This window comes from Triticum dicoccoides, chromosome 6A, assembly GCF_002162155.2.
Source record: "Triticum dicoccoides isolate Atlit2015 ecotype Zavitan chromosome 6A, WEW_v2.0, whole genome shotgun sequence".
Taxonomy (NCBI): Eukaryota; Viridiplantae; Streptophyta; class Magnoliopsida; order Poales; family Poaceae; genus Triticum; species Triticum dicoccoides.
This window is the reverse complement of record NC_041390.1, coordinates 150,119,152-150,128,804: the sequence shown is the minus strand read 5'-3', so window position 1 is coordinate 150,128,804 and position 9,653 is coordinate 150,119,152.

The window sequence follows — 9,653 nt, the reverse complement described above, 5'->3', positions numbered from 1 at the left end:
CATTCGGACCTGGCGATTTTAAGTCTCCAATATCAAATAGAGCCTTATGAACCTCCTCTGCAATATAGGGGCGAGAAGTGCATTATTCGTTTCGTCAATCACTTTACTTTTGACAAAAGATAGAACCTCTGGATTCGGTTGGACAAGTTCTAAGGTAAAAAGATTTGAAAATTATCCTATAATGTGATTTTTCATCTCCGTGACTTACAGCTAAACACCGTTCCCATCAAGAATTTTTTTAATCCGATTTCTCTTATCTCTAGTTGTTGCTGCATTATGCAAAAAAGAGGTGTTATGATCACCATGTAAGATCCAATTTGCATGACCCTGTTGCACCGAGTAAATCTCCTCTTGCTCCAAAATATTTTCAGTAAGTACCAGGATCTCCTTGTGCCGTGCTAGAGTTTCCGCATTCATAGGTCCCCTTCGCAACTTTTCTAAGTCTTTTTTAGTTTGATGATTCTTCTTTCTGCCCCTGAGTATATCACGATCCCAACTATGTAAAGTTGCATGCACCGCTCTTGTATGCTCTCCAAGAGATGGTCCAATACCCAGCATCTTCGCTTTGTCCCATGTTGTCCGTACAATATCTACCACTGTTTCTTCTTTGAGCCATCGAGCTTCAAACTATTTCACTTAGTTTCTCGGCTGGTTAAACATGTTGCCATAATAATATTCAGTGTCCAGGATGAGTGGTCGATGATCAGAGTGTACATGTTCTTCATTAATGGTTGCCGCTCGAGGGAATTTATTTGCCCACTCCACATTATAGACCGCACGATCAAGTCTCCCCCTAATCTCACCTCTCCTCCAGGCAGTGGTGAATCCAAAAAGAAAACGAAGGGTGGGCTCAAAGTTAACTACGAGAAAACTAATATCGTTTTAAAGAAAAGAAGAAGACATTTCGATCAAAAAAAGAAGAGAAAAAGGCATCATCTCCTATCCTATTGTCCAAATAAGCTAATATTTTGCTAGAGTACTACTGAAAACATATGTATTATTACTATTATTTTCTTGGGGTTTTAATATAAAATTTTGAATGGAAGTTTAAATTTATCTACCTAAATACTCATTATCTCCTAGTCCTTTTTTGCTCCAAACAAGGTAAAACTTTCGTAGATTACTACTGGAAACATGAAGTATTTGCTAGATTTTTTAAGAAGTATATCAAAAATTTGAGAAAATTCTGAATTTATTTGGCAAAATATAGTGATTATCTCTTAATCCCTTTTCTTCAAATAAGCTCAAAATTTGCCAGATTGCTACTATATATTTGGTGTTGTGCGGTCCGCTACTTGCCTGTGGGCTGTTGGTGTTGTTCGGCTGAGAATGAGAGATTGGGTTGCTGGGCTAGGACGTGTAGTAGTAATTTTTTTTGTATAATTGGAGGGTAGGCTAGAGCCTCTTGAAGCCCCCCTACTGGACTCGCCACTGCCTCCAGGTGAAAAGATCACCAATACACCACGTATCTTCTAGGCCGCACTCTCCCGAGCAAATACGAAATTCTCTCATCGTTACATTGGGCCTCACATTCTCTCCTTCTTTTTCCCAAGAAAATAAAATTTCATTAAAATCTCCCAAAACCACCCAAGGGTGGCCGCCTTTATTATGCATATCGCGAATATCATCCCAAGATAGATTACAATAATTCCAATTCGAGTAACTGATGACGGGAAAATGGCGGGCGTGAGACACGCGTCCACATCATTGATACAGAGTGAAATTTAAATGCATAAAATAAAAATAGAATCAAACATTGCAGGTACTTTATTTCCAGAACTCTTACATTTACATAAATTTTTTGTTAATTACATATCCAAAGAGAAAACCCCTGATTAAGAATTCCAACATATCTATTACATAGGATTACATCATATGCCTATTACAAATATACTACAAGAGAAATCCTCCTCACGGTAGACGATGAACTCCTTCTTGGTGAACTTAAAGTTTGGCTTCATGCAAATACTCCTCCATCATTTCATGTGTGATGTATGGGGATATATTTTCCTAGCATGCAACAATCTGTTCGTGTTCAACCTCATTTATATGCAGAATGGAGATTGATTTTGGCTAGGCCTAATTTTATCATACATTTGGCACATAGGATATGGGTATGTATTTTCCTTTAGGAATTTTGCACGATATATTTGGTTGGTGGCATGGATATATTTGACATGCCAATTTTAATAAGTTTTGCATCGTCACATTACTACCATCATTGCGTAGCACTGGTATGGTGCCCGCATGTAGCGTAAGAGATTGAAGCTTTCTGACACAATCTTGGTGCTTTTTTTATGGTGCATGTGATATATGTCATGTCTTGTTGACTCTGAGCCCAGACAGTATCAAGCCTGACCTGAGTGAAATTTTCTTATGATATTTTTTGTTTGTTTAAAGCCTATGTGGGCTACATGAAATATGCCTTATCATGTATTTTGTATGACTTTTCTATGCATATGTAGATGTGGAGTAAACCTATTTTTATTAAGTTCTGTTTTACTCGTATTACTGCTAACACCGCGTAGCACTAAGATAATGCCCTCGTGCAGCGTAACCAAGCAAAGATTTGTGGAGCAATTATGGTATTGCATGAGTCATCTGACATTTATCATTTTTGTTTATGTTTGTACCTTACATGGTATTAGCATTAACTCCAGATACCGTCACGTCATTGACGCTCGTGTGTAGCATAACCCAAGTAAAGTGAGTTTGTGATATCCATTTATGACGATGCTAATAATTTAGGCTCTTATAGCATTGGAGCATTTCATACCATATTTTATTTGACTTTGGACCAAATGCGTGGCTTGAATATTTTGTTTAGTTTTCTCTCACTTGTATTACTACTAAGACCGAGTAGCATTAAGATAGTGCCCTCGTTTAGCGTAACCAAGTAAGATTGGTTCTTATGATGCAACATGTTTTATAATTCATCTTGCATGATTTTGGTTTCTAGGTGTGTATCGTGAACACATTTTTTAATTAAGTCTTGCCCTGCTCGTATTACTACTAACACCACGTGGCATTAAGATAATGCCCGTGTGCAGCATAACCAAGTGAGGGAATATATTTTATGCTCTTGCTTGTATTACAACTAGCATGACACATAATGCCCGTAGTGCAACCAAACAAGAGTTTATCATGAGTTCAGTTTAGCACGTTCGTAATTTCATTCCAACTTAGTCATATCCATATTTTTATGATGACCAAATTAAGGCATTTTTATGAAGTTTTCATGCCTATGATACTCTCTTGATTTGTATCCACGTATAGGGACCAAACCAAGGAACGAGCGTTCATCCTGGCTTGTATCACTAAGGGGACCGAACAAAGGAGATCGTTTGGACGAATCATATGCAACATACAGAAGGAACATGCATGCTCCTTGACTCCTGCCGCGATGGTTGAGTCGAAGGCGGAAGTTTGTGGTAGATATAACATGCTCCTTGATTTGTACCATGATGGCCGAACCAAAGGCAACAAGTTGGGGTGTATATAACATGTCCCTTGGTTTGTACCGCGATGGCCGAACCAAGGACACAAATTTGAGATGGATTAAACATGCACCTTAGTCTGTACCACGATGGCCGGACTAAGGACGAGAATTTTGGAGAGATGAAACATGCTTCTTGATTTGTACCACGATGGCCGAATCAAGGGCTAGAGTTTTGAGAAAGGAGGAAGAAGAAAGCTCCCTAATCTATACCACAATGGCCAAATCAGGGGCTAGGGAAGAGCCACGAATCTCACCTTCAACCTTCCAGCAAGCACCATGACTGCCTCTTCTTTCTCTATATGCTTTTATATGATTTATGGTGTGTAGTAGAATATTGCTACTAAAGGAGGAGGGAGACCAGAGAACTCTGCAGCAAAAATGAGTCCAACCCCCTGAAAGCAGCCTAGGGGCCTTGTATTTATAGGAGGTAGATGAGTGCAGCCCACGCTCGGTTGTACGCACCCCCACGCTTTGACCAATCGTGGGATCGTGGGAGCAGGGCTGGCTTCTTTCCCTTTTCTCTGTTTTTAATTGCTAATTGCCTGGCCACTTCTAATTAATCGGTGTGGGCTTAAGTCAACTTCTAGTCAATGTGTGGAGTTTGGGCAAAAACCAATTCACTTGTATGCATGCAACGTTAATGGATGGGGCTGCGCATGCACATGTATGTAGGCTAGGCCTAATTAACTTTAAGGCTAATTTTCTTAATGTCACACTAGGCAGATACATGAGAAGATATTCTTTCAATTAAAATTATACGCGACTATTTCAGTAGCAGTTTGACACATTTTTTTAATATGTTGGCACGTGGGATATTTTCCTTTCATATGGGGCATGTGACATTTCATTAACAATGCTGGAATAATGTCCACTTTTACTTCATGATTCTGTATTTTAGCAATATCAACACTGCCTATGACAATTTAAATTCATGTAAAAATAGAATTCCGCCGCTGGTGATGGCATATATGTAGGCGAGCCATGTGTCCTGTGTATTTTCTTTAGGACAAAACTTGACGAGCATTTATTTGTTTCATCATATTTTATAACTATTGGCTCTTTTCAATGTCCATAAAATCAACAATATATCATACAATAGTTTTCATGAGCCCTTGATTTGAACGATCGATTATTTTTAAATTACCCCTTTCATCATAAAACAGATTATTGTCATTTTGCATTTATATTTTATATGGTTTATGCATTTTATTTTATCTTGATCAAAATCCATGTCAACAGTAACCATAGAGCGCCATTATACAACATCTTCATTCATAAATACTACATCAATAAAATGAGCTGACACATAGTTCAAAACAATTTTATTCATCTTATGATAAAACAAAATAAGGCCACCGGCCCAACCATCACTCTCCACTACAAACACATAATTGAAATTTAAAACACGAAATAGCTCATCGTCTTTACATTTATTTAAATGAGACTCTGAAAGAAAAAACAAATCAGCTTTGATGCGCCCTTGTAGATCCAAGAGCTCATGAACTATCGTGGGGGAGAGCATACCACGGCAATTCCAACCTAAGATTTTCGTTTGGCCTGGCGGTCCTCCCCTACAGAGGCTGCCGATGTGCCAACATCTCCCTTCTCTTCTCCAACTGATCCCCTCTCCTTCTGAACATACTCCTCTTCCTTTTCATCTATCTCTTTGGCTACATGCGTGACAACACCATCTTTCTCTTTCGTTGTTTCCACTCTCCCCGTACAAACTCGTTTAGATGAAACATATGTATCGTCATATAGTATGCGCTCATAGCTAGCCATATGTTTCTCAAAAGAAAAGACTAAGTCACTACCCGTCGGGTGAGCATCGACCACGTGTCTCCTTTTTTTACCTATTGTTACCTTTAACACAAAAAATTAAGCTATGACTAACATGCATGACATTATTTCTTAGAAAAAAGGCATGCAAGACTTAATGAAGTGGCATGGTTTGCATGGATAGATTAATGCAAGAAGTGTAACTTATGAGTACATGCATGACTTCTAAGGTCACATAATTTTGATCGGGTGGCTATAAATAATTGAAGTGATGTGGAAGCAAACATGTTGAGAGAAATCTAGTATGGGGACTAGCTATCTACAAAAATGTTAAGCACAAACTATATATTTTTGCTCCAAGGGTCCAACACGTATAGCGTTCATGACGACACAAAAATTGACTAAAAAATTTAAACTATGGCTAACATGCATGACTTCATTTCATAGAAAAAAAAGACATGCAAGACTTAATGAAGTGGCATGGTTTGCATGGATAGGTTAATGCAAGAAGTGTAACTTATGAGTACATGCATGACTTCTAAGGTCACATAATTTTGACCAGGTGGCTATAAATAATTAAGGTGATGTGGAATCATGCATGTTGAGAGAAATCTAGTAGTGGGGTCTAGCTAGCAACATGCAATATGTGTATTTGGACTACCATGCATCGACAACCCCACAAAGTACACATGCAGATGAATAGCATGACGAGCGCATCTCCAACCTGAACCTCAAACCATCCTCATATGTCCGGACCGCACGGGAAGGACGTGTTTTGTCATCCAACATGGGCAAGTATTGGTCCGCTGGTTGGGTTGGTTGTCCTTTTACCCGCAAACCGCCGGGGGGTTGTGGGCGTCCGGACCACTGGCACGCACGTGCTCGGGAACCATAGCCCACCCAAAGCACTCTCTCTTGCTTGTGCCATTTCCTGCCCAAAGCGGTCAACACCACATTCAACTCGACCCAAAGCGGATGCGACCTCTCACTTTAGCTAGCATTGAAGTGGCATGTGATAACCCACAAGCATGGGGGATCACAATTCGAGGATAGAGTATTCAACCCAAATTTATTGATTCGACACAAGGGGAGCTAAAGAATATTTGCAAGTATTAGAAGTTGAGTTGTCAATTTCAACTACACCTGGAGACTAAATATCTACTGTAGAGTGACTAGTAGCACAATAGTATGATAGTTTGATAAAAGTGGTAACACCAGCAATGGTAACAATAACAATAGTGATATCAGTTTTATAGCAATTGTGACAGCAGTAGCAACATCAATAATACTTAGCAAAGATCAATATGTGAAAAGCTCGTAGGCATTGGATAGCTGATGGATAATTATGTTGGATGACATTCATCATGTAACAGTTATAACCTAGGGTGAGACAGAACTAGCTCCAATTCATCAATATAATGTAGGCATGTATTTCGTAGATAGTCATACGTGCTTATGAAAAGAACTTGCATGTCATCTTTTGTCCTACCCTCCTGTGCCAGTGGGAGCCATAAGGAAACTAAGGGATATTAAGGCCCCCTTTTAATAGAGAACGGGAACAAAGCATTAACACACAGTGAATACATGAACTCCTCAAATTACAGTAATCACCGGAAAAAATCCGAATTATTGTCACCTTGGGGTATGCGGATCATAACACGTAATAGGTGCGTATGACTTGCATGGTAGGATCTGAAGGAAATATGCCCTAGAGGCAATAATAAAGTTATTATTTATTTCCTTATATCATGATAAATTTTTATTATTCATGCTAGAATTGTATTAACCGGAAACATAATACATGTGTGAATACATAGACAAACATAGTGTCACTAGTATGCCTCTACTTAACTAGCTCGTCGATCAAAGATGGTTGAGTTTCCTAGCCATAGACATGAGTTGTCATTTGATTAACGGGATCACATCATTAGGAGAATGATGTGATTGACATGACCCATTCCGTTAGCTTAGCACTTGATCGTTTAGTTTACTGCTATTGCTTTCTTCATGACTTATACATGTTCCTATGACTATGAGATTATGCAACTCCCGATTATCGAAGGAACACTTTGTGTCCTACCAAACGTCACAATGTAACTAGGTGATTATAAAGATGCTCTACAGGTGTCTCCAATGGTACTGGTTGAGTTGGCATAGATCGAGATTAGGATTTGTCACTCCGATTGTCGGAGAGGTATCTCTGGGCCCTCTCGGTAATGCACATCACTATAAGCCTTGCAAGCAATGCAACTAATGAGTTAGTTGCGGGATGATGCATTACGGAAATGAGTAAAGAGACTTGTCGTCAACGAGATTGAACTAGGTATTGAGATACCGACGATCGAATCTTGGGCAAGTAACATACCAATGACAAAGGGAACAACGTATGTTGTTATGCGGTTTGACCGATAAAGATCTTCGTAGAATATGTAGGAGCCAATATGAACATCCAGGTTCCGCTATTGGTTATTGACCGGAGATGTGCCTCAACAGTGGCATCCGAGCCAGGTTTATGCGTAGATGTTATATGCACGAGTAGAACACAAGTGAGTTGTGGGCGATACAAGTAATACTGCTTAGCAGCATGTCATACTTTGGTTCGGCGGTATTGTTGGATGAAGCGGCCCGGACCGACATTACGCATATGCTTACGCGAGACTGGTTCTACCGACGTGCTTTGCACACACTTGGCTGGTGGGTGTCAGTTTCTCCAACTTTAGTTGAACCGAGTGTGACTACGCCCAGTCGTTGTTGAAGGTTAAAACATCACTAACTTGACGAACTATCATTGTGGTTTTGATGCGTAGGTAAGATCGGTTCTTGCTCAGCCTGTAGCAGCCACGTAAAACTTGCAACAACAAAGTAGAGGACGTCTAACTTGTTTTTGCAGGGCATGTTGTGATGTGATATGGTTAAGGCATGATGCTATATTTTATTGTATGAGATGATCAAGTTTTGTAACGGAGTTATCGGCAACTGGCAGGAGCCATATGGTTGTTGCTTTATTGTATGAAATGCAATCGCCATGTAATTGCTTTACTTTATCACTAAGCGGTAGAGATAGTCGTAGAAGTAATAGTTGGCGAGACGACAACGATGCTACGATGGAGATCAAGGTGTCGCGCCGGTGACGATGGTGATCATGACGGTGCTTTGGAGATGGAGATCAAAGGAACAAGATGATGATGGCCATATCATATCACTTATATTGATTGCATGTGATGTTTATCCTTTATACATCTTATTCTGCTTTGATTGATGGTAGCATTATAAGATGATCTCTCACTAAAAATTTCAAGGTACAAGTGTTCTCCCCGAGTATGCACCGTTGCAAAAGTTCGTCGTGCTGAGACACCACGTGATGATAGGGTGTGATAAGCTCCACGTTCTTATATAACGGATGCAAGCCAGTTTTGCACATGCAGAATACTCAGGTTAAACTTGACGAGCCTAGCATATACAGATATGGCCTCGGAACACTGAGACCGAAAGGTCGAGCGTGAATCATATAGTAGATATGATCAACATAGTGATGTTAACAATTGAAAACTACTCCATTTCACGTGATGACCGGTTATGGTTTAGTTGATATGGATCACGTGATCACTTAGATGATTAGAGGGATGGCTATCTAAGTGGGAGTTCTTAAGTAATATGATTAATTGAACTTAAATTTATCATGAACTTAGTCCTGATAGTATTTGCTTATCTATGTTGTAGATCAATAGCTCGCGATGTAGCTCCCCGTTTATTTTTGATATGTTCCTAGAGAAAAACTATGTTGAAAGATGATAGTAGCAATGATGCGGACTAGGTCCGTGATCTGAGGATTATCCTCATTGCTGCACAGAAGAATTATTTCCTTGATGCACCACTAGGTGACAGACCTATTGCAGGAGCAGATGCAGACGTTATGAATGTTTGACAAGCTCGGTATGATGACTACTTGCTAGTTTAGTGCACCATGCTTTACGGCTTAGAACCGGGATTTCAAAAATGTTTTCATATAAGATGTTCCAAGAGCTGAAATTGGTATTTCAGACTCGTGCCCAAGTCGAGAGGTATGAGACCTCTGACAAGTACTTTGCCTACAAGATGGAGGAGAATAGCTCGGCTAGTGAGCATGTGCTTAGAATGTCTGACTACTACAATCACTTGAATCAAGTGGGAGTTAATCTTCCAGATAAGATAGTGATTGATAGAGTTCTCTAGTCACTATCACCAAGTTACTGGAACTTCGTGATGAACTATAATATGCAAGGGATAACGAAAACGATTCCCAAGCTCTTCATGATGCTGAAATCGACAAAGATAGAAATCAAGAAAAGCATCAAGTGTTGATGGTTGAAAAGACCACTAGTTTCAAGAAAAGGGC